Source organism: Balaenoptera ricei, chromosome 5 (assembly GCF_028023285.1).
Source record: "Balaenoptera ricei isolate mBalRic1 chromosome 5, mBalRic1.hap2, whole genome shotgun sequence".
NCBI lineage: Eukaryota > Metazoa > Chordata > Mammalia > Artiodactyla > Balaenopteridae > Balaenoptera > Balaenoptera ricei.
In genome coordinates, this window is record NC_082643.1 from 118,312,645 (window position 1) to 118,337,871 (window position 25,227).

General features: G+C 31.9%; 1 protein-coding gene across 4 annotated transcripts in view; it reads right to left on the bottom strand.

Annotated features, from left to right (window-relative positions):
• Positions 1-5,496, bottom strand: part of LOC132366631 (bifunctional heparan sulfate N-deacetylase/N-sulfotransferase 4) — an 843,093-nt gene extending 837,597 nt beyond the window's left edge. For 2 of the 4 annotated variants that reach the window (XM_059924230.1, XM_059924226.1), the window contains exon 1: positions 5,371-5,496. The gene's annotated coding sequence lies outside the window, so the exon portion shown is untranslated. Of the gene's footprint in view, positions 1-3,872; positions 3,900-5,030; positions 5,065-5,370 lie in introns of those variants that run through there. The other 2 variants (XM_059924229.1, XM_059924227.1) reach the window with 2 other exon arrangements.
• Positions 5,497-25,227: the final 19,731 nt, after the last annotated feature.

The window sequence follows — 25,227 nt, forward strand, 5'->3', positions numbered from 1 at the left end:
TTTCAACATTGGGGCCTAAAAAATCCAGAGAAGACTTAAAATAAGTAAACTGATTTCCATGAGGATGTTTGATTAATATATTCACTTATATGCATGAGTTTTAATATATTTGTTAAACATTAATTGTATTTCTTAGATAATATATATAATTGCTGGAGATTTCTTGAAAATGCTTATACTGGTTTTAATTGCAAATGGCTTCAATAAAAAAGAGAAATCTATCAGTAAACAAATTTCTAAATTTGAAGCATAAATATATTCTCCCACTGAACTCCAAGTTAACCAAGCTTATGTAGTTGTGCAGAAAACCCATAATACCAAACTTTTTGTGTTCCTACTGTCAGAATTTTGTAGAAAACAATCTCAGAAGTGTAATAAGCAATCTTATATCTTAGTTAAATCACCCAGATGTTTTCTCTTATTATAATTTTTCCCTGGGTAGTAGGAAGAACAGGTGGTTGGTTGTATGCTGGCACAAAGAGAAAGGAAAGGATGAATTTTTTAAAAATTCTGTAAACTGTCCTCAGTCATTTTTCCAAGAGTCACAACTCTTCCAACAAGAACATGTTTCTTTCTAAGCTGTTTAATTCCACCAAATTCTATTTTAGTCTATTTCATATCTGGGCCTTTGCCACAAACACAAACTGTTCTTGGTCAGTGTGTTAAAACAATGATCCAGAAACAGTCTGTTTGTGTCAGTTTCGACTCGAAATATATTCTGTATTTCTTGTTAAACTGCCAACCCTGTGGTTTAAACTTGAAAAATGCAAGTTCTTTTTATAATATAGGATTTTTTTTATTTTTAAATATTTTTATTGACTTCTTTTTGCATCATTAAAAATCTGTTCAGTACCTAAAAGAAATTTATCTAAAAAGAGAGAATAAAATCTCACTTCTAAACACATATGTCATTTAAAATTATAAATAGCAAACATCATTGAAAATTTCCAAACTGTTCTAGCTAAATATGCTAAAAATATTGTGCTTGAGGTACATGAGCAAGTACATTTATCAGAAGTAAATGTTTTAGTGTAGAGTTATTTTGCATTATTGCTTAAGAAAATTTTGGAAAACAATATTTACTGCAAATATTTATTGCATATTATTTTTTTCCCTAAATTTCCTAATTGGCTGTCACATGAGAAGACAATTACTATTGATTTTTGTAGGTTGAGCTTGTATCCAGCATATGTGCTACATTATGTAATTAGTTTATTCGTTCACTTTCTTCTCTAAGTAGGTAATTGTGTCACCTATAAATAATGACAGTATTTTCTCCCTTTTTATCTTCATGACACTAATTCATTTTTCTTGCTGTATATTGTTATATGTAGACTATATCATTGTCCAGGATCAATAATTATCTATGTCCATTATTCTTGCAGTATAAAAAGACTTGCTCTCACCCTGTCTGAGTACTACATCTAGAGGTATCTTCAGTGTTCTGAGTCTATGTATACTAGATAATATTTTATTATGCTCTCATATTGGAGATGAATATAATATTCTGGTTTCAGTTGTTTCCAAACAACACGTAGCACAGGACTCTGATTCCATAAAAAATAAAAAAACAAACAAGGTACCCCAATAGTTATACTGCTGTCTGCCTGGAAGCACTTTATAGACTGCAGCACAGTCAGAGGGAACCAATCAGAGCACTGAGCTTTGGAGACAGTATGAATATTGGAAAGACTGAGGCAGCTGAAATTCATAGGACAGAGTAATAGAAAGAGCAGTTCATGAAAAGACAGAGCTCTGCAAATCCGCTAATGTAGTCCCTTGCCTCTGCTGGGACTATATATTAAATTGAAACTTCTCGAGACCAGCAAAGATACACAGAGGAGCTATAATCTAAACAATTCTAAAATGTCATGCAAGTTTCAGAGACATTCAAGTGCCAATGTGCAAGAATAAAGACACTTCTTGACATTTAGGAATGACCTCTAGAAGTATCAATATAGTAGTAGAAGAACTAAACTGGCCCTAGCATAAAGACTAAAATATTGATCTGTACCCACAAATATAAAAATGTCATAAATGTATCAAGCTAATCTTTAATAGCTTAATTGCCTGCCTAAGTATATTTTAAAACTTCTAAAAGTAAGACAACATAATCAGAAACTCAAAATTTGGCACTGTCTATATGCAGTAAGATTACTAGATATATACTAAAATCAGGATAATGCAATCCTAAGAGAAATATTAGTCAATAGAAACAATCTTGAAAAGATAGTGATGTTCAAATAAACAATCAACAATCAACATATATTCAAGTATTTAAGAAAAAATACATGAAAAGTTAGAGTAGTGTAAGACTTTTTAAAGGAAATTTAAAGATAGAAAACACAGTAAATTATATTTTAAAAATTACTAAATGGGCTAAGCAATATATTGAACACGGGAAATAAAAGAAAATATGAAGACACAGCCATGTAAACCATCCTAACATGAGCTTTCCAATATGATAGACTCAGTTCACCAAGCACCATTTCAAGTACTCAATAACCACACATGGTGTTGAGATGATGCTTTAGATACTGCATATTGTAAAACATTTCTATCATTTCAGAGAGTCCGACTGGAAAATGCTGATCTGCATTAAAGCACAGAGAGAGAATGTCCAAAATAAGTAAATGCATAAATAAAATCAGTCTCAGTGTCCCATAGGACAATATTAAGTAGTCTAACAGACATGTAATCAGATCGCCAAAGGATGGTGATGAGCAGAAAAATATTTAAGATAGAATAGCCCAAAATACTCTAAATGTGATGAATATTGTAAACCACAGGTCTAAACTAGCAGCAAAATTCAAGCACGATAAACAGGACAGACATCTACCGCAAGGGACATCATAACCTAAATCAGTGAAAATTAATGTAGGAGAAAATTATAAAAGCATTCAAACCTGAGAGAAAGAGAGAGGTTCATCGCCTACCAAAGAGAATTAAAAAAAAAAAAGAAAAATCACAGTCTTCTCAACAAAAACAATGTTAGCCAGAACACAATAGAATGATATATTTAACAATTTCTTTAACAAGCTGATAAAAATGGGTTTGGGGGGGAACCCTGACAAATTAAAATTCTATACTGAAAAATCTTGCAGTAATAAAGCAAAAACAAACAAACAAAATCAGACAAACAACAATGGAGGGGATTTTTCACCAGCAGACAAATACAGTATAAAACACAATTAAAAGAATTTCTTCAGGTCAAAGTAAAATGACAACATATGAAACAACTTAAAATAATAAAGTCACCAGAAATGGTAAGAATGTGGTAAATATAAAGACTTTATTTTTCCTTTATAAAATAATTACGTTAAACAGATAACCATCATCTTAAAGTTATCTTTCTGTTCATAAATCCTATAACAGAGATAACATGAGCTTATTTGACTTATTAAAACCTAGGTAGGATAAATGTTGTCTGCCTGAATTATATTTAATATTGATAGCTCTAAAGACATATCTGTTTTAATTAAAACAATAAACTTAAACTAGCTTTTATTTACCAAATATTATGCTTGATCAGGCAAAATTGAAAAACATTTGTGTTAGTTTCCATATTTGAGAGTATACTTGATTTATTTGACTTTTAAGACACTTAAATAGAGCTTTTGAACAAATGAACTTCGGTAGTTCCATCCAGAGGTAGAAAAACATCACACATCTGTAACATACATACATAGACACACATATACATACAGACAGAAACAGAGATCTATAGCTTTTACTTTAAGATTTTAGCCATGAGATGAGTATGATAATGCAAAATACACTAGTTTATAAAAGAACAATTGCATCCAAATTGTGTTTCTGGCAGACAGAATAAGTTAAGGTTACCTCTCACATGGCTAGAGCTTTTTACTTACATTTGTGAAATAAAATTTTAAGATCTTTCATAGTTCTTGTTTTCAAAATAGCCTCTCTTTTTTTTTTTTTTTCCTTCTTATAAGAATTTCCTTGGTTCCTAGAGAAGACCAGGTAGAATATGTTTACCTAAAACAAATAGACTCCCAGATATTTCTCCAGCAAAGATGGGTTTATTTAAGATCAGTAGAGAATTGCAATTTGGGATCTGCAAGCATGGCAAGCAAATTCCTAGACGTCAAAGAAGGTGAACACTTTTATAGCAGAAAAGGAAGTTGGGAGGGCTATAGTAAACAGAATCCATGGCTTTTTATTGGCTGAGTTGTTGCCAGGAAAGAAGGGGAGTCTTTTTTCTCCCTGTTGAGCTCTGCTACCTTCACGGGGAGAGAGCTCTTCTGGTCTCCTGCCTCTACTTAATTGGGGTTTTTATAATATCTGCGAGCCTTTTGAGATGAATAGGGGAGATTTTGGAGTTGGTAAAAAGGATAGGTGGCCTTTGAATTGTTTCTATAACCACATTTCAGTTCTTGTAAAGACTCAATTTGTAAAACAAAAATAGTTGTTTTTAATTCCTCAAAGAAGCTGCTGCAACCTGAATGTTATGGAGAGGCTGACACACTCATCCAGGTACATTATCCTCAGTTTGCTTCTTTATATCAGGGAGAAAATCTTCAACTAAATGAAATTTAAAAGATTCCTGTGTTCTAGATTTAGAGCTATGTATCTTTAGAATGTTTTAGTAAATGTTTCCACAAAGGCTTCAGAAAAAAAAAAATTTTTTTTTTTCTTTTTGGGTACATACTTTGATTTTAGCTTAGGAGAGAAGGCCTAAAAACATGTTTCTTTCAGACCCTGAATTATCAGCTTCCAATCTGCCAACTTCTCACCACAGAGCTACTTAAAAAAAAAATTTTTTTAATTAAAAAAAATGTTTTAAATATAGTGTCAGGTTTCAGCAAAGACAAACAGTAAATATTCCTGGCAATATCAAACTACCTCATGAATGCAAGAGTCATTCCCCCAAAAGGGTGCAAAAATACTGCTCTCCCGATATCCAGAGCCACTCCCAAAGATAGCCCTCCAAAAGAAAGACTTATACAATTCCCCTGAGAGCTGGCAATAGTTAGTAGGACACTAGCAGCAAATGAAGTTTAACTCACATTTCTGTCTGGCCATATTTTTGGAGCCCTCAACCTTAAGGTTGCCAAGCAAAGTTCTCAGGGCACAAAATGAGACAAACAAGAAGGCAATGGCTGTCCCTGAGAGAGAAAAGATTAATGATCAATGGGTACCCAAAAGCAAATTCTCAAGTCACAATTCAAAGATCTAATTCATATATATATATATATATATATATATATATTTTTTTTTTTTTTTTTTTTTTTCTTTCTGCCAATCTGATTTTGGGAAGGAAGGGACAAAGTGATATTTTAACTTCCTCTCTCAACCAAACACGATAGAAAGAAATCTGGGAGAGCTGCCTTTAGTAAGAATTCATACCCTTTGCTGACTTCTGCCAGTTTTCCCAGGATTCTATCTGCAGGCTCTGGAGTGGGATGTCCCAGTGGGTCTCATCCTAGTCACCAGAAACTATCGAGGAGGAAAAATAATTTTCTCTCTACCTTTTATGGTGAGTTCTTGGCTTAGACCTCTTTTTCTTTAGGGCACATTGTAAATGGATAAGTTTATTTAAGTTAATGATTCTCCACTGTGGCTACTGTAATTCAAGATTTTCTTTGGTAAGATTAACCTGCTTGTTCAGCCTTAAAATTTTATTCACCTGAGGTCTCACATTGGCCCCAGTCCAGCTTAAGTTGGACCCAGTCCAACTCTGGACCCAGTCTTGTTTCCAAGTGACACCCAGTCTGACTACAGTGATTTCCAGACTCAGTTTTGGGGGGAAAAAAAAAGATCAAATTTATAATGCAAAAACTGTGGAGCTAGGGACCAAGAGGGACTGACCCTCCACCTTCAGAGGCAGGGAGAAAGCGAACTAAAGGGGCTCAACTCAAACCTACACTGGTTGCTCATTGTTCCTCCCAGGGTGTCAGGGGTCTCCTTCGGTTTTCCTCTTCTAACTCCAGAACTGTTAAATGATTAACTGAGGCATATTAAAAATTTTAAGAGTTTATCTGAACAAAAATCGATTCAAATCCAGCAGCATCCAACCAAGCAGATAGAAAGGAGCTCTGAGGGGCTATACAAAATGAGATTTTTATAGCCAGAGGGGGCAAGAAAAAGGAAGTTATACTAGGCAAAGAAGAGTGTTGGCTATTTCAGGGTTGCTTTCCTTCAGGGGATGGTAAGCGTCTATCAAGCTGATTACCTAACTGCTGCTGACCAGGTGATTTCAGATTGACTGGTTTAAGATTTCATTTCTGGGGGAGCCAAAACTGTAATTAAATTAAGTATCGGTTTGGTGATGTGAGGTTTAGCATAAGCAACTCCATTTTGGACATGTCTTGTTTTTTAGCACTGTTAACATTAATAAATAATCATAGGTTCAGCTAAAATGCTAATTACCATTTTTAGATTATTCAATTACCAGAAAGGACTTGCAAAGTATGATAATGACAACATTTCATTTTCATCTCCATAAATATCATCCTATTTTTAAAAGTCTGCAATTTTAAAATGGATATAAAGCTATACAATTATGATAGTCCAAATGTAAAATATAATTTTAATATGTATGATTGTGATTAACCTAAGCAAGTATTTTAAGTATTTCAGAAAGACATATTTTCACTTTTTCTTCATCAAGGGCAGAAGGATGCATTAATATTTCTCATTACATGCCAAATTTTCATCAATATACCACTTCCTCCTTTAAAATATATATTTCCTTTATTCTATTTCCTGTTCCCACCCTGCCCATCCCCCACTATCCTAGGCAGTGATTCTAACGTATTTGATAGCTATACTTTTGAGGGTATATGTTTTGTACAACATGTGTGGTTATTCTCTCTATATATCTTTTTTTTAAAAATAATTTTTATTGGAGTATAGTTGCTTTACAACATTGTTAGCTTCTGCTGTAGAGCAAAGTGAAACAGCTATATGTATACATATATCCCCTCTTTTTTGGATTTCCTCCCCATTTAGGTCACCACAGAACAGTGAGTAGAGTTCCCTGTGCTATACAGTAGGTTCTCATTAGTTATCTATTTTACACATAGTAATATATTTATATATATAAGTCCCAATTTCCCAATTCATCCTAACCCCTTCCCCCCTTAGTATTCATATGTTTGTTCTCTATGTCTGTGTGTCTATTTCTGCTTTGCAAATAAGCTCATCTGCATCATTTTTCTAAATTCCACATATAAGTGATATTATACAATATTTGTTTTTCTCTTTCGACTTACTTCAGTCTCAAATTTATTAGTAAATTTATTAGTAAATTATTAGTAAATTATTTTATTGTTTTTTATATTTATTAGTAAATTTTTTTATTGTTTTTTTATTTTATTGTTTATTAGTAAATTTATTAGTAATTATTTTATTGTTTTTAATGTATTATAAATGGAATTGTTTTCTTAATTTTATTTTGGATTGTTCATTACTAGTGTATAAAATACAATTGATTTCTTTTTTCAATATTACTTATATACCCTGCAGGCTTGCTGAATTCATTGATCAATTCCAATAATTTTAATGGGTTCCTTAAGATTCTCTATATACAAGATCATGCCATTTGTGAATAGAGATAATTTCACTTCTTTCTTTCCCATTTGAATGCCTTTTATTTCTTTTTCTTGCCTAATTTCCTTTACTAGAACCTGTAGTACAATGTTGAATAGAGGTAGCAAGGACCCTGACTGTTCCTGATCTTAGTGGAAAAGCATTCAGCCTTACACTGTTAAGAATGAGGCTAACTGTGGATTGTTTTTTTTTTTTTAATGTGCCCTTTAGTAGGTTGAAGAAGATCCATTTTATTTTTAGTGTTGAGTGTTTTTATAATGAACGTATTTTGGATTTTTATCAAATGCTTTGTTTGTGTCTATTGTGATGTTCCTGTGTGTTTTTCTATTCTTCTTGTATACTACATTAATTGGTTTTACAATGTTCAAGCAACTTGCATTCCTGGGATAAATCCTACTTGGTCATGGTGCATAATAGTTGGTATACATTGTTTGATTTGATTCAGTTTATTATAGTCCATTGAGAATCTTTGCATCTATATTCATAAAGGATATTGTTGTTTAGTTTTTGTTTTCTTCTATTGTCTTTTTTTTTTTTTTTTTTTGGTTTAGCATTAGGATAATACTGGTATCTTAAAATGAGTGGGAAAATGCTCCTTCCTCTTCTATTTTTTAAAAGAATTTATGAAAGTTTGTTTATTTTTTAAATGTTTGGTAGAATTCATGATGGAGACATTTGGGACTGAGTTTTACTTTATGGGAAGTTTTAAAATTATTCATTCAACTTTTGCATTTGTTACAATTCTATTAAGATTTTACATGTCTTCCTTCAATGAAATCCTTATCAAAATGCCAATGTCATTTTTCACAGAACTAGAACAAATAATTTTAAAATTTGCATGGAAACACAAATGACCACAAACAGGCAAAACAATCTTGAGAAAGAACTGAGCTGGAGGAATCAAGTTCCCGGACTTCAGACTATGCTTAAAGCTACAGTAATCAAAACAGTATGATACTGACACAAAAACAGACACATAGATCAGTGGAACAGGATAGAGAGCCCAGAAATAAACCCACACACAGTTAATCTGTTGTAGATTAACTGGTCAGTTAATCTACAATAAAGGATTCAAGAATATACAATGGAAAAAAGACAGTGTCCTCAATAAGTGGTGCTGGGAAAACTGGACAGCTACATGTAAAAGAATGAAATTAGAACATTCTCTAATACCATATTCAAAAATAAACTCAAGATGGATTAAAGACCTAAATGTAAGACCAGATACTGTAAAACTGCTAGAGGAAAACATAGACAGAACACTTTGTATAAATCGCAGCAGTATTTTTTTGGATCTATCTCTTAAAGTAAAGGAAATAAAAGCAAAAATTTAAAAAGGACTTAATTAAACATAAAATCTTTTGTACAGCAAAGGAAACCATCAACAAAACAAAAAGGCAACTTCTTTTCTTTAAAGGGACATATAGTAAATACTTTAGGCTTTGTGGATCATACAGTGTGCATCATAACTAATCAACTCTGTTATTGTGATGCAAAAACAACCATAGATATCTTGTAAATAAATGAACATAGCTGTCATCCAATAAAACTCTATTTACAAAAACAGGTGCCAGGCTGCAACTGTCCTGAGGGTTGTAGCTTGCCAGCCTCTGCTCTACTTTATCATCAGCTTCATAATGATAAGTATTGACTTGCCTCTGACTCCATCTGTCACTTCTTTCTTACCTCCCAAATCTTTCTACTTTCTCCTCCTGGTATGTTACCAGAAAATTATCCTAAATTCTCAAACTCTTCTTTGCAGTACCTAAAACCTGGCCCTCCTTTATGGCATCATTTCCAGCATCCCTCTCAAATGAAGGTGCCATATTATCCACATCTTCAGTTTTATTCCCTCTGTCCTCTTCAGTCATCAACTTGCAGGAACATGTAAAAACTTCTCAACAGAAAGTCTACTAATCTCAAAGTCACTAACCAAAGCTTACTGTTTTCTAAACACAATCTCCTGTCTTTCTGTGATTTTGTTCTCCAATAACTTTAAATGTTTCTATAATTTATAAAAGCTAGACTGCAATTCATTGGGAACATTTCACCCTATCAAATAGCCCTAATACTTTATTCACATTCTGCTTATCCAGTTTGTAATCTGTAGCTGGGATTACTATATCATGTCCATATATTCACTAAGTTACCTTATTCCTCTGTGTCTCACAAACCCTTATACTACAGAAGAGCTTTATTGTTTTTCTTTACTTGCACTCGAGCAGGGGAGTTTTGCTGGAAAGAATCACACAACAAGCAAGAGGAAAGTCACTCAAAAATCATAACTTAGTGTCTTAATTGAACCTTCAGCAGCTCCTGGGAAACATATTACTGTCTGTGTGCCAACAACTCTGCTATCATCTTCAAATGTACCAAGTCTTTCTCACATTCTTTAAATCTCAAAGCCCTCACCCCCATTACTTCCCTTACTCCACTTAGGAGAAGTTCTGACCTACTGCCAAATCTCTGTTCACAAATGTGCCAAACTACTTTTATTGGATTCACTCTATTTCTTCTGCCTCTCAATTATCAATATATTAAAGGCTATGCCTCTCATACTTAGGCCAAACACTTCTCCAATCCTTTGAATGCCACCGCCACCTCTTCCAATTATATCTTGTCTATTGAAATAAATAGTATACTCAAGAATCCAACATTTAAAAATTATATATATATATATATATATATATATATCTATCTTTGTTTTGAATCTCACATTAATCTATCTCTTCCTTTCTTTTCACATTCAAATCTACAGAAAGATTTGTATATATAACTGCAGTGGCAATTTACTGAATTTATTGTTTGCCTGACTGATATCCATTTTTCCTGCTGTTGATAACAGCATTGGTATTTTCCTTGGGGAATCACTGTTCCTCTACTCTGATTAATATGGTTCATGTGGAGTTGATTTTTTCTTTGACTTCAGAGTTGAACATGTGAACACAGCCTGACGGGTCAAAGCATTGTATACTCTTCACAGTATTTGATTAGAAATGGCTGCCTGTCTCAATCAGAGACTTTCAAAACTAACAGTGGGCATTTCCTCAGGTTAAAAAGAGGCACTTTCTGTTTTCTTACCAGACCTTAAACTTTAGAGAATGTAAGCCTGGACTGCTGACCTGGCTATGAAGAAATCAAGTAATAACAGAGGAGAGCAGAGTCAAAATGAGAAAGATAAGCATCTGATCTCATAATATGAAGGCCTGAATTGTATTAATACTTTACCAGAAGATTTGTCACTGAAATTTTAGTAATATTAAGAAATAGATCACCCTTTTTTATTAGTTTGAGTTATGTGTTGGTTACTTATATCAGATGTCCTTAAATATAATTGTAATTGTTTTATCATATACTCATTTTACTCATACTCCAATATAGCCCTCACTCCTCATTATTTCAACAAAGCAACTCCTGCTTTGCTCATCAAAGGCTGCTACATGACAAAATCCAGTAGACCTTGTCTGTCTTATTTCACTTAACCTCTTGGCATCATTTGAAAATGCTTAACACTTCCTTCTTCTTGATACAACATGGGATAATTATGGAAATGGACTGTACATGCCTCCTGAGTTTTAAGACTTTCTGAAGGAAGTTCCAACAGAGATCTCAGGGATGTTGACTCTTTAGTTCAACCAAATATATATATATTTTTGGAATATATATATATATAAATATATTTAAAATTTTTAAATTATAAAATATATATATATTTTCCCCCCCAAGGTGCCACCTGTCTGTTATTACTCAAGCATAAACTGGTTTAGTAATATGAATAACATGTACATTTTTCATTTAGTAGATGAAATTCACAAGTTAATTTTGATCAGCTTGTCTACTTGATATTTTTTTATGTCAGGGGTATTACAAGTGATATAATATATGAGTAGACATATCTTCATAGATCTTTTGGACAATTTTGATGACCTTAGCATCAATGAATAGATAGCTTTAGTCTGAGAATGGCTTTTTAAAATCCAGGTTATGTGATGTATTGCTAAATAATTATAGTGAACTCTTTAACCTTAAGTCATCCTTTGTGTGTGTGTTTATGTGTGTGTGTGTGTGTAGGTGTGTGTGTTCTTTCAGAGGAACAGAAGGAGGCTCTAAAAAGATATGATAAATGGTGAAATTTAGTAAAAGATTCATAGAAAACTGTTCAGTTCCTGTGAATACATTATATATTTATATATAAAATATCTCTATAATCAATGTTGATGATTATAAGTAATCAAAGGGGTGAAAATTAACTTAAGAATTCTGTTGGAAGTAACATCAGCAAAATGGTGGGTTAGGAGGTCCCAGTCCTCATGTCCCAATAAAAACATCAATTTAACAATCATCCATGGATGAATATACCTTTATGAGCCTCCCAAATCCAGATGAGAGGTTATAGCACCTCACTTGAGCACAGAAATGAGAAAAGATGCATTGAAAAAGTTAAGAGCAGTTTCACTTTACCTCATCACCTCTCTCCCAAACCAGCACAGTTCAGCATTAAGTGAGAGACCCTCGTGGAATTTCCTGTGGAGGAAATAGGGGGCAAGGTGGACACCTGACCTCCCAGCATTTCAGAGCACTACCCACGAAGTCTGCTTCTAATGCACCTCACCCAGGAGACTAAGGGAATCAGCTGGACTAGGTTGTTAGGGGTAACTAAGAACAAAGAAAGGAGGGAGTTCTCAAAAACAAGTGCAGGGATCTCAAAACCTGGCCTGTAGCCCCCAGCTCCTATAACCCAATAGCTGAAAAACGGACTACCCAATTAAAAAATGAACAAAGTAACTGAAAACACATTTCTCCAAAGAAGACACATATATATATGGCCAGTAAGTATGTGAAAAGGTATGCAATATCACTAATCATCAGGGAATTGCAAATCAAACCCACAATGAGATATCACCTTTTACTTGCTAGGATGACTACTATTATTAAACAAAACAAAATAATACAGTACAATACAAAACAAAATAATACAGTACAATACAAAACAAACAAACAAAAAAACGCCACAAACACACATACACACAAATAAGTATTGATAAGGATGTGGAGAAAGGAAAACTTTGTAGACTACTGGTGGGAATGTAAATTGATACAGCCACTATAGAAAACTGTATTGACTTTCCTCAAAAAATTATAAATAGAACTACCATATGATCCAGCCCACTTCTGGATGTTTTTCCAAAAGAAATTAAATCAGTATCTCAAAGAGATACCTGCACTCCCATGTTCATTGCAGCATTTTTCACTATGGCCAAGGCATGGAATCAACCTAAATATCCGTTGACGGATGAGTGAATAAAGAAAATGTGGTATATACATACAACAAAATATTATTCAGCCTTCTAAAAGAAAGAAATCTTGCCATTTGTGATCTGGAGGATGTTACGCTAAGTGAAATAAGCCAGACTCGGGAGAACAAATACTGCATACTCCCACATGTATGAGGAATCTAAAGTAGTCAGGCTCATAGAAGCAGAGAGTAGAATGGTAGTTGCCAGGACATGGGGATGGGAGAAAATGTGGAGGTATTGGCCACATAGTAAAAAGTTTCAGTTATGCAAAATGAATAACTTCTAGAGATGTACTATGCAGTATAGTGACTATTGTTAACAATGCTTAACTGTACTTTAAAAATTGCTAAGAAGATAGATTTTATGTTGTGTCCATATCACGCACACACGCACACACATACACACACATAACTAAAGAGAGTGGGAGAGGAAATATTTGGAGGTGATGGTTATGTTTATGGCATTGATTGTGCTGATGGTTTCATGGGTATACTTATATCCAAAATCATCAAGTTGTATACACTAAATATATACAGCTTTTTGTATATCAATCATACTTCAATAAAGTGGTTAAAAAATCTATTGATACTGGAGATTTCAGTGAATCTTATGTAGTTATAAAGTATTCAGATGCAAGATGTGAATATAATTTTTAAAAGTTTTTGATCCATAAAAAATAATTGACTCAAAATTATGAGACATTTCCACAAATCTTAACTAAAGACACAAGTTCTAAAGTAAGGAATGTAATATTTTGCCAAGAATTCACACTAAAATTTATAAAGGAACAGATTTTGTGAAATCATTTTGCTATTCATTCTGTGTGATGATGTTGCTGTATTGAATTTATTGTGTGTAAAATGATTCTGTATGCTAATTTAAATGTATGAAGGTTCTGCCATGGAGTCTTTATGCATATGTGCATGAATATTTCCTTATGCTATACTTGGGTGTAGTCCAGTCTCATCTAACAGTGAAAAATGAACTTTGGGTGAAATTACAATTGCAACCAAAATACTGATCCTATCAGATATGAACATTTTTACATATGCCTTGAGTAAAGTGAGGAAGAAATTTGTAGACTTGAGAAATGTAAGCTCATTCACAAAAATAAAGGAACACACATTGAGTGTTTGGCACTATGCAGATAATATTTTATGGGAGGGTGCAACCATAAATTGGCATTTGAATGTTAATGTTTCTAAATTTTTCAACAGCTTTGTACTTTGAAATATATAGTTTGATGTGACACCAAATCACAAGATGTAAGAAATACGTTATAGCTATGTGATAAAGAGGAGGCAAAATTGGAGGTTGAAATTATGAAAAACACTTTATGAAGCTCTTGTATGAGAGTATCGCTAGTAGGTTCTCAGTGATGTAAAGCTTAATTTAAAAATGTAAAACATAAATTACTTTACTACCAGATTGCTGTGTTGTTTCAGCATTTCATACTGTTTCATATTCATGCCAGATTATTTTTTCATATTAAACAATGTCTTATCTTTGACTTATACTTATCAAAAATTAGATTTAAGAATAGTCTTCATTTACATAATTTACTGTAAGCTTACCAATTACCTTATTATCTACTGTAACAATATATCCAAGCAGGAAAATATTATGGTTTGTGGAGTAGATCCAATGGAATATATCACTAATTTGACATATTTTATTCATAAAATATAACTTTAAAAATATGTGGTAATTTCATTAAAGAATAAAAATATAATCATACTAGACAAATACATTCTACAGAAAAAACAGTAATGTGGTTTTAGAAAATTATATTGTGAAACTTATTATAGTCATTAAATTGTACCAAAAATAATTTTTCTGCCCATGATATAATTTAAGGTTTACCTAATAAGTGTGTTATTTAAATACATCTTAATATATCAATATAAACATAAGATGCTTTTATTTCTTAGAATACATTTTATGTTAAAATAGTTTGATTTTACCAGTATAATAAAGCAAATGTGTTAATCTTCAAATGAAAGTTTTAAAACTATATTTAATGTAATTATATTTATTAATAGTTTTACCATTGCAGTGTCTCAGTTTTGGCCTTAACATATGATTACTTATTCTGTAGTTTTCTTTTTGGTCACTAAAATTAACTAATTAACTAAATTTGGTGGAGACTGAACATGTTTTATAGACTCCTGTACAAAATCTTTGAAATGGCATGAATTATAAATAGAAACTTATAAAACTGTAACTGCATAAAATAACTAATTATCTTATTTTACTAGAAATTCTCAGAAATATCTAAAAGATAGAAAAGAAGAAGGATTGGCATGAAGCATGATGTCACATCCAGTATGTTTAGAGACATATGCTGGAAATCATGCTTTAAGTTTGCTGTTTTCCAAAGTGGTGGATATCAATACGAGGAACAGACACAATATCAGCTAAGAAGTTTGATAATGGGTACTCATGACTGACACTATACTCTCAACAGTTTTGCAGTTCTTCAGAAAATTAAACATATATTTAATATATGACCTTTCAGTTTTATTACTAGGCAGTTGCCCAAAATGAAAGAGAACAGGTCTGCACACACACTTAGGCAGAAATGTTCATAGTAATTTCACTAATAATAGTTCAAAAGTGAAAACAAGCTAAAATGTCTGAATAAACAAATTGTTTTATGTCTCTAGAATGAATATTGATCTATCAAAAAAAGGAAAGAAATACTGTTGTAACCAACATGAAAGAGCCTAGGGCATACTATAGTGAGAGAAAGAAATGATGCTCGAAGAAATATATACTGGGTGCTTCCATTTATTTGAAATTCTAGTAATGAAAGATTAATCTATAGATAGAAAAAAAGATTATTGGTTGACTAAATTAGGGGTGGAATGAGAGAAATTAAGAAGTAGCACAACAGAATTTTTTGTTGATAGAAATATTCTGTATCTTGTTTGTGTTGGCACTTAGGTGTATATCTTTATTAAAAATTCATTAAATTGTACAATTAAAATGAGAAAAAATATAACTGATTGGATAGGCTACAGAACAAAATCAAAAAAGTTTAAAAATAGACTTGTGACAAAACAGAACAGTAAATACCAGGTTACAGATGAATGACTAGAACATGACATGGGAAAATAATATTTTTACTTTGAATAAATCTTGCAGACACCACCTTAATCAAGTGTTCAGGTTATGATCACCAATAATGTGTCATATTGATATTTCATATCCTTTGATATAATATGATAAGAAAGTCACTTCACCTCTGTGGTATTCTCCCCCCAAATCTATAATCCCAGAGTAATCATGAGAAAACATCAGACATAGGATATTTTACAAAATACCTGGCCAGCACTCTTCAAAAATACTGAGGTTGTGACTAATAAGACTGAGAAACTGTGACAAACTGAAGAGATGTGACAACTAAACGTAACATTCTGGGTTAGATTCAGGATCAGAAAAAGGATTAGTGGAAACACTGGTGAATAAAGTCTAAGGTTTATTTTACAGTATTGTGCCAATGTTAATTTCATAAAGTTTGTAAGTTCACCATGTTTACATAAACGTTAACATTACAGGAAGGTGACTAAAGGGTATATGGAAACTCTCTGTACTATCTTTGAAACTCTTTTTGTAAATCTAAAATTATTTCATAGAAAAAAGTTTATAACAATCACGTCATTCACCTTCATGAGAAAGAGAATGATTTGCAACTCTGTTCTTCACAAACATCCTATTTAACTCTCCCGCTTTATTTTTCTCCATGGTATAGAAGGGTCATCTAGACAACATGCCATCTTGATTTTCTTACATATTTTGTGTGTTGTCTGTCTTGCCTCTTCTAAAAGTAGGCTCCATGACTATAGGGATTTTGTCAGTTCACTTGACTGTGATACCCACTATACCCAGAATTTAGTAAATGTTTGTCTAGTTGAATTATTCAAATTAAGCATTTATAGTTTAGAAATATATTTTGTGTATAACTATTTCAATCATTATTTTGAGGTTCAAAAAAGATACATATGTTGCAAAGTCCTACTCAAATTTCTACAACACACTCCACAATGCACAGGATACATCTATTTGCAATTTCCCAGGCAAAATAAATAAATGTTCTCGATTTTTATTGTTTTTTATATTGGATATTAGCCATTTCAGGCCAAATAATAGGATATCACCAGTCATGGTTCCCATTATAGGCAGTTTCTACCTGTTTCAAAGAAATAGTTAACCATGTTGTTCTTGGTTTAAATGATTATAATAATTACGTAATAAAATGTCATATCATGGTGAATAATGAGGGTAATGGATAACCCTAGATTATGTAGCATTTAGAGTAAAACTAGCATCATTATTATGAAAATGTAATTCCTTTAAAATTAAAGTTTAAAATGTTATATGAACTGTGTTTTTTGCTAAGAATTTGGTACATATTTATTTCTGGATATGACAGCCAAATATAACGTACTTTTTTTGTTAAAGCTTATGACATTTTGTTGTCTACACAAATCTTTGACTTTTCACCCATACTTCCTTAAAATTAATTATGTTCTTGTTTTGGAGCATTTGATAGATTAAGTAGCTGTGATTTATGTATGGATACTGAATATTAAAGTTTATAAAATTGTCTCATCTATAAATTTAGTGGCAAATCAAATTAGCAAGGAATGACAGAAATAAAATGAGAAATAAAACTCTAGCATAAAATAAATATTATTTAAATTGATTGCAGTGTTGGAAAATATTACATAATTTTCTCAACAATTATTTCACATCCAAAATAGCAAGGGACCTACTTAACACCCAATAAGGAAGAATTAAAATATTGCAAGTGGTTTTAAAAGTTTTTGAATATGCTATTTATAAATATAATTTTATTTTGAAATAATTTTAAGCTTACAGAGACATTGCAAAAGATTAGAAGGACGTATTCATTTAATCCTCAGCTGGTGCCCCTAATGTTAATATCAATTGTGCAATACAAAAGCTAAAAACTAAGAAATTAATACCAGTACAATACTACTATCTAAACTATATATGTTATTAGGATTTCACCAGTTTTTCCACTAATGTCATTTTTCTGACATTGGATTGCAAGATCTGGATTGCAAGGGCCAATTCAGGATTCCACTCTGTTTTAGTTGTCATATCTTCTTAATCTCCAATCTGTAACAGTTCCTCTTTTATGACATTGACACTTTTCAAAAGTACTTGTCAAGTATTGTGTACTTGACCTTGTCCCTGAATATCTGGTGTTTTCTCATGATTAAATTGAAGTTATATTTTTTGGAAATAATACCACATAGATGATGTGTCCTTTTTAATACATCATATCACAGAAAATTTTATTTCAGTATCTCTTCATTTTGGTGACATAAACTTTGATCACTTAGTTTAGATAGTATCTGCTATTTTTCTCCACCTCTACCATTTTTCAATTTTATAATCAATACATATTTAGGGGGAGATATCTTGAGACTTGTGAGAAACAAATTTACCAGAAAATAATGTTTATGTACAGTTCTTTTGGTCTTTATTTGCCACAGTTATTTAGGTGAGCTCTTTTCCTCTCCATCTCCTCAAGCACTATTATGTAATTCATTTGTAACACAGGTAAATTTATTTACCCATCTACATTCCATTTTGAATTCCCTGCACATCATTACTGAACTTTTCAAATTTATATACACTTACAATTCACTCTGTGTTGTGTAGTTCTGTAGGTTGTGACAAATACAAATAGCCATTTACCTACCACCACAATAACATACAGCTTAGATTTGTCAACCCGAAATTTCCCTCAAGCTGCCCCTTTCAGTCGGTCTCATCTGTACCTCCAATCTAATCACTGATTTCTTTTCCATTTCTGTATTTCTGTCTTTTCTAGAATATCATATAAATCTAATCATATAATAAATAGTTTTATGGGTTTAGCATCTTTCCTTTAACAAAATGCATTCAATGTCCTGGATGTGTGAACTAATAGTTTGTTTCTCTTTATTGCTGAATGTTATTATTCCATTGCTTGGCGGTACTACAGTTGACACCTAGATTGTCAGATTTTGGTGATTGTGAACAAAGCTACTATAAATATTCATGGACTTTTTTAGTGTGAACATCGGTGCTCACTTCACTTGGGTTAATACCTTGGAGAGGGATTTTAGGGTTGCATGGTAGATGTATATCTAAGGAACAGTTTTTAAAAGGGTTGTGACATTTTGCATTCTCACCAGCAATGAATGAGTTGCAGCTGCTTTAAATCCTTAATAGTATTGATAGTGTCAGGTTTGATGATTTTAGTCATTCTGTTAAGTGCAATATATACTGGTATTTCTTTACGGTTGTAATTTGCATTTCCTTAATATTGAAAGGTGTTTTGCACCATTTCATATGCTTATATGCCATTCATGTATCTTCATCATTAATTTGCTAGCTCAGATCTGCTGCTTATCTTTAATTTGATTGATTGCTTTCTTACTGGTGTGTTTTATTTTTTCTCTATGTATTAAGTCCTTTATCAGATATATGCTTTGGAAATATTTACTCTTAATCTGTACCTTACTTTTGTCAGCATTCTCTTAACATCTTTCACAGAATAAAACTTGAATTTCCACAAAGTCAAGTCTTTTTTTTTAAGTATTTTGTTTTTGATGTCAGATCATAAACTCTTTGCAAACTCAAGATCAACAAGAATTTCACTGAAATTTTAGAAGTTTTGTAGTTGAAAATTTGGTATTTATGTCTAGGCAATGATCCATTTAATGATAATTTTTGTAAAAGGTGTGAGGAATGTATATAGGTTTATTTCCATTACATCTTACAGAAAAACTCAGTTTTTGGCCAATCCATTATATAGAAGTCAAAATGTTCCAGTAAAATTTTTTTGAAAATACTATCCTTTGTTTCTGGAACTGTATTTTCACCTTCGTCAAAAATCACTTAAATACATTTGCATGGGTCTATTTATGAAGTCTCTACTCTGTCCCATTGATCTGTTTGTGTATCCCTTCAACAATACTCTCTTGAATACCATCTTTTCTTTTTTGTAAGTTGTGATATAGTTAGGATGGGTCCTACACATTTATGCTTCGTTTTTTTTTCAAACTGTTTTAGCTATTGTATTTCTGTAATCTTTGTATATAAATTTTAAAATCAGTTGGTCAATAGCTACAAAACCTGATTTTAACTCAGAATGCATTGAAGGCTATAGATCTAACTGAGGAGAATTTATATCCTAACAATATTGAGTACTCCAATCCATAAGCATTATAAATCTTTTCATTTATTTAGGTGTTATCTGATTTCTTTAATAGAAGTTTTCAGGTTTCATTATCCATATCCTGCATATATTTGTTAGATTTATATCTAAGTATTTCATTTTTTGATACTAATGTAAATGGTATTTTATTTCAGATTTCAGTTGTTTGTTGTTATTATATGGAAATGCAATTAATTATTGTATATTGATGCTTTATTCTGCCACCATTCTAAAATCACATTGATTTTTCTGTGAATTTAATTTCTTTCTTCTGCTAATCTTCTTTTCTTTGCAAACTTTTCTTTTTTAATTAATTAATTTAATTTTGGCTGCATTGGATCTGCGTTGCTGCACGTGGGCTTTCTCTAGTTGCAGCGAGCGGGGGCTACTCTTCGTTGTGGTGCGCCGGCTTCTCATTGTGGTGGCTACTTTTGTTGCGGAGCACGGGCTCTAGGTACGTGGGCTTCAGTAGTTGCAGCACATGGGCTCAGTAGTTGTGGCTCACGGGCTTTAGAGCACAGGCTCAGTAGTTGTGGCACACGGGCTTAGTTGCTGTGCGGCATGTGGGATCTTCCCAGACCAGGGCTCGAACCCGTGTCCCCTGCATTGGCAGGTGGATTCTTAACCACTGCCCCACCAGGGAAGTCCCTCTTCTGCTAGTTTTGTGTTTAATTTGATCTTCTTTTTCTCAATTCTTTAGGTAAAATCTTATATTGATTTGAGGTTTTCCTTTTTTTTTAATAATATAAGCATTTTCTGCTTACATTTTCCTTTAATCACAGCTTTGTTTCATCACTCATATTTCAATATGATATATTTTTATTTTCCTTTAGTCCAAAGTATTTTAATCTTCCTATTACACTTTCTTTTTGACCAATTAATTAATTAGAAGTGGGTTGTTTTATTTCCAGATGCCTCGAAATTGTCTAGGTATCTTTCTGTTATTGATTCAGAGTTTAAATTATTTATGGTCTGAGACCATCGTTGTATGGCTTCTTTTCTTTTAAATGTGTTGAGGATTGTTTTAGGACCCAGAATCTGGTCTATCTTAGTGAAAGGTTCATGTTCACTGGGGATGAATGTGCACTCTGCTGAAGATCGGTTGTGTGCCAGTTAGGTAAATTTGGTGGATAGTATTGTTCAGGTCTCCTGTATCCGTATAGGTTTGCCTGCCTACTTGTTTCATTCATTACTAAAAGAGAAGTTTTGAAGTCTGGATAACTCTAGATTTATTTATTTTCCTCTAAATTCTGTCAATTTTGTTTTTTTTACCTTGTATACTAAAACACTGTTTTTAAGTATGTACACATAATTCTCTAGCTTTATTTTGAATAGTATTTGAATGGTATGACTTTTTCTCATCTTTTTACTTTATACATGACTGTTTCTCTAAGTTTAAAGTAGGTTATCAGTAGATAGCAGCTAATTAGGTATTTTTTTTAACCCAATCAATCTCTTTTACTTGGTTTGCTTACATAATTCAAATTTACTGTGATAATTGATATGATTGGAATAAATCCCTCCAATTTGCTATGTATTTCCACTTTTTCTGACTTCTCTTAGCTTAAGTGAGTCTTTTATATGACTCTATTTTATCTCCTGTGTTAAATATTTGTACACTTTTATTAGATTTTAAAACAAGCATAAAATACTTATAGTATGCTATAAAGATAAAATATACTGCAATTAATTTTGCTTTAGATAGCTCATTGTCTTTTAGCACAAACTAATTAAAATATTTTATTTTCTTTACTTCATTTTCAGTGCTTTTCATTTCTTTGTGTAGAAATAGCTTTCTGTCTTGTATTCTATTCCTTCTGACTAAAAACTTCCTTTGCCATTACTTGTAGTCTGCTGACAATAAACTATCACACTTTTGTTTTTCCTTTTACTATTTAGATTATGAACAATATTGCATTTAATCTAGATGTCAAATTTTGGAAGAACTGAGTCTCATAAAAATGAGTATATCATCTATTATTATACTATATCCATCTACTTAACATAGTTATTTGTTTTTCTCAATAATGTTTTGTAGTTTTCAACATAGATGTATTGCAAATTTTAATGAGGTATTTTATGTTTCACTGATGCTATCATAAATAGCATATTTTGTCATTTTATATTTTCTATTCAATTATTGGTAGAATACAAAAACTCCATTTGTTTTTAAATTTTGTATTTGAATCCAGCGACCTTGATTATTTTTCAATCCTGATTGTTTATCTGCCTTTTTTTTATCTTGTAGTGGCAAGATCCATTTGTCCTTTCCAACATTTGCAACTTGTATCTTTTCTCTGTCACTGAACCAGTATTGTCAAGTGTTCATCATCTCTTTTCTGGGGGGATGGGGGGTTCAAAATCCAAATTTTGGCTTTGTTGAATTTCTTTACTTTAAATTCATTTTATATCATTAATTTCATATCTTTATTATCTTATTCCTTCATATTTTTCATTATTTTGCTGTTGGTTATTATTGATATGGATGTATACTTAATTCATTTTCAGCTTTCTTTTCTGTAGTATATGCCTTTACATCTATAAATTTCTCTCTAAAATATACTTAACCACATCATCAAACTTTTATATGTTATATTTTCATTATTGTTTAGTTCAAAATCTTTTCTAATTTCAAGTTATATCCTTTCCTTGACTAATGGGATGTTTGGGAATGGAATGCATAATTTTCAAACATACAGGGATTTTTCCAATTATCTTTGTGTCATTTTTTTTTCCAGATTTGCTAAAGAGATCATAATCTGTTCTGAATAATTAAAATTTTTTGAAATATATTGAATTTTTATATCTTGGAATATGGTCAATATTTGTTGATGTTCCATGTACACATGTAAAGTATACATATTCTGTCATTGATGTGTGTTCTATTTATTATTTTATTTTATTTTTCAATTACTTAATGGAATCCTATTCAAGGAAAAAATGACTTGCTATATTAGATTGAGAGTGTTGGAGCTCTGGATGTAGTGGCCTAAAGATACTATCAATATGGTAGTAATTGATAATTTGTGACCACCAGATTGAATAATGAATGATTCCCCTAAAGGCTGGCACTGTATTGTATACCTTTGTACACCAACACCTTGTATTAAGTTCAGCACACAGTAGGAATTTGATTAGTAACTGTTAAGTTGAACTGAAATAACCATCTTCTGAAACTTAGCCTTTTATCACCAACTAACTTTTGAGCAAATACTTGGTATCAGGCACTATTTTAGATGTAGTATAATACATTTGTAGTAGGTTACAAATGTAGAAAACATAGTCCTATCCTCAAAAGTTCACAGCCTAGTAGAGGGGAAAGACAAATGTGTAGTAAAAATTGGATTTGGCAAGTGATATGCAGAGTTCTCAGCACTGACTTTACATTAGAATCACTTAAGTTAAAAAAGAAATCTCATGTCCAAGCTCTGCCCCAAACCATTTGAATCTGAATGTTTTGGAGTGGTTTGAGGCCATCAATATTTTGACATGTTCTACCAAGTAATCCTAATGAGTAGGAGATTGAGAAATACTGTGCTGAGGCAAGCAAGTTGATAAAAAAAAGGTGTTCATAATAAAACCTAGTAGTTATTTGATTTTAGTAAGGTTAGTTTTGTTATTTGTATTGTTCAGGTATTTATACATGTAGCACATTTATGTTTTGCTGTTCTAGTCTTATTGAGACTGGTCTCTTTGACTATTTAGTTCAATCAGTTTTGTTATTCCATGCATATAGATTTAAGCTCATAATATCATTCTTTGTCAGATTAGGTACTTTATCATTATGACTAATAGTCTTTAGAATACTACTTGCTTTAAAGCCTGCTATGGATGTACTAATATAATTATACCAATATTATTATTTTTAATGCTTGCAATGATGTGCCATTTTTTTTGAGCTTCCACTTTTCTATTATTTTGCCTTACAGTTTACTAATTTGGTCTTATATGTCTAAAGGGCTGTTATACCCATACATTAAGTTTTTTATTTCAGACATTATATCTTTGTTCCAGAATGTCCATTTGATTATTTTTGTAGTATCCAAAGATTAGTTAAAATTTTCAATTTTTTAATATATTTTTATTCTTTATTTTCTATTTTTATAGTTTCCTAATGTGTCTCAATATTTTTAACTTTCTTGAATATGTATATGAATTATTTTAACTATCACATAACCCTAATATCTGAATATCCCATGGCCTTGTTCTTTCTTTCCCTTTCTTTCTCTCCCTTTCTTCCTTTCTTTTTTTCTTTCTTTCCTTCTTTCTTTCTTTCTTTTTTTCTTTCTTTCTTTCTTTCTTTCTTTCTTTTTCTTTCTTTCCTTCTTTCCTTCCTCCCTTCCTTCCTTCCTTTCTGTTTTTGTTTTCTCTTGCTTTTATTCGAACCATCTCTGTATCTCTAGTTGTGATTGTTTAAGTAACAGACAGCATATATGAAAAAGTATAGAGAAACTTTGTATCTCTCTGAATGACATTTTTCTTCTTGCAGTGAAGTCTTTCTACTCTTTCTGACCAGATATTAGGGTCGTGACAGGTCATCCTGACTGAATAAGCAGAGAGTGAGATGACTTGAAGCTAGTATTCAATTTCGTGAATGTTGGGTTTATTTTTTGTTCACCCTCACCCCTTGTATCAAACATAAATTCTGAGTGTTAGCTATGTCTCCTCTTTCTTGGCAGCACTTAAATCTCAGTTGATAATATTTTGGCTATTATAAGAGCCTGCTGAAGACTCTCCTCAACTTCTTAGCATCTCTGCCACAGCTATAAATTAGGAAAGTGCTTCAAGGGTCAGTGTGGGTCCATGTCAATGAGCTTGTCATTCCCTTTCTCTGATTAATTGGTCCTACAAATCCTTGTCTTCTTGGTAGCAGCCTAGTGACACAAAATCATCTAATTTGCTATTACAGAAACTAGAAATTCTTATACTTTTTATATTGTCAATATTTTAAAAATTATATTCCCTGTAAGTGAAATAAGTCACCTTTTTTTTCTAAGTTTGATTCTAAAGATGAAAAAATATGAACACTTACAACATAAATATTATGTTACATATTATTTGTATTGTAGTATGGTTTGTATAGTTGGGCATTCTACCCTACATCACTAAGTTGAT